Consider the following 2,239-nt stretch of genomic DNA (forward strand, 5'->3'; position numbering starts at 1 on the left):
AAGTGCTTGATTTTTGGTGGGACAAACAAAGACCACAATGATTTCCAAAGTGTACTTGCGGTTAGGATAGACTCTTCATCCACTTTGGTGAGTTGATGGTAGCCTGATTTTACTGAATACTGACCATTTTTTGTAAATGTCCATATAGGCATGTCAGGTACCTTGACGAAACGTGGTCTGATTCTCCGGATGTGACTAATATCTTGTGGATGCACTAATTCGTGAAGTTTCTCCTCACTCCACTGGTTTGTACTTGGTGTAAGAAGATCCACCACCTTAAGCGAGTTGGGATTTGTCTGATTCGAATTCGCTCTCCTAACTGGTCAAGGAAGGTTATCAATCCATGGATCTTGCCATATTCTTACAGTATTACCATCTCCTATTCTCCATTTGAGGCCTTGTTTAACTAGTTGTATACTTTGGTATATGCTCCTCCAGGCATGACTAGGTCGATGTCCCAACTTTGCATCCGTCAACACCGATTATGAGAAGTATTTAGATTGGAGGACTCTTGCAAGAAGGGATTGAGGCTCTTTGAGAATTCTCCATGCATGTTTTGCTAATAAGGCAATGTTGAATTGATGAAGATCTTTGAATCCCATTCCTCCATATTGCTTCATTTTGGTCATCTTGGCCCAAGAAATCCAAGGTATCTTGTTTTTTCTTTAGCTCCAGATCACCAAAACTTCCTGATATGTCCTGTAAGATGATTTATGATTTTATGAGGTAGCAAAAAACAGGACATTGCATAAGTAGGAAGAGCAGCAGCAACCGCTTTAATCAAAACTTCCTTCCCTCCGGGAGATAAAAGATTAGAATACCAGCTATTCAACTTATTTTGCTCTTTCTGTGATATATAAGCAAAAACATTTGCTTTATTTCGCCCTATCGCTTCTGGTAAACCCAAATATTTCCCAAACCCACCATTTTTATTGATCCCTAGAGAATTGATAATACTCTGTTGGATGTCTGGGTGAACAGTCTTACCAAATTGAATAGCTGACTTTTGGAAGTTGACATGTTGGCCTGATGCTGCTGCGTAAATCTTTAGTAGATTGATAACTCTTTGGCATTCTTCTTCATCAGCTTTACAGAAAAGAAGGGAATCATCAGCAAAGAACATATGGGATATAACAGGGCCATTCCTACTTGCTTTGAAACCATGAATGTGATTCACTTTGACTGCTTGTGTAATTAAAGCTGATAGTCCTTCTGTACAAAGCAAGTAGAGATAAGGTGAGAGAGGGTCACCTTGTCGAAGACCTCTTTGTGGTATGAGCTGTTTAGAGGGGGAACCATTAAGTAGCACTGAATAGGAGACTGTTGTGATGCATTTCATGATCCATTGGCACCACTTGTCTGCAAAACCTAACCTTTTTAGAATAACCTCAATATAATTCCATTCAACCTTATCAAATGCTTTGGCTATATCTAACTTTAAAACCATGAAGGGAGTCTTGATTTTTTTTGTACGCAGTGAATGGAGAAGCTCATGAGTAACAATAATATTATCTGTAATTAATCTGCCAGGGATAAATGCAGATTGAAATTCAGATATCAGAGAGTGCAACCAGGGTTTAAGTCTTTCTGCCAAAATTTTAGAGATTAGTTTATATGCTATATTGCATAAGCTAATCGGTCTGAAATCTTTTACTTGGGTGGGTGAAGCAATTTTGGGAATAAGGCAGATGTATGTATGGTTTAGTTGCGGGTCTAGATAACCAGTATCAAAAAAATGATTAACAAACTTAATCACACCTGGTTTAATATCACTCCAGTGATATTTGTAAAAGCCCGCGCTTAGACCATCTTGACCTGGTGTATTGTCAACATTCATGCTAAAAAGAGCATCATAGATTTCTTTCTCAGTTACTGAGGCAGTAAGTGCTTGGTTCATCTCTTGTGTGACTCTTGGTTGCAAATGCTGGAGGATGGCATCAAGGTGTTCACTGCCTGAAGATGAATAGAGGTCAGAGAAATATGAGTTTATTACCTCCTGAACATGTTCATCTGTTTGATGTACATTCCCATTTGCATCTTGAATAGAGGTAATTCGATTGTAACTTCTTCTCTGCTTGGTTTTTGCATGGAAAAATTTCGTGTTTTTGTCTCCCGCATTCATCCATTGTATTCTGCTTTTGGAACACCAGTACTCCTCTTCCTTCCTGTATTCTTGTTGCAGTTTAAGCTTTAAATCAGTAACATAGTGAAAATCAACATGGTGGGAAGCATACGCTGT

This window comes from Camelina sativa, chromosome 1 (assembly GCF_000633955.1).
Source record: "Camelina sativa cultivar DH55 chromosome 1, Cs, whole genome shotgun sequence".
NCBI classification, from domain to species: domain Eukaryota; kingdom Viridiplantae; phylum Streptophyta; class Magnoliopsida; order Brassicales; family Brassicaceae; genus Camelina; species Camelina sativa.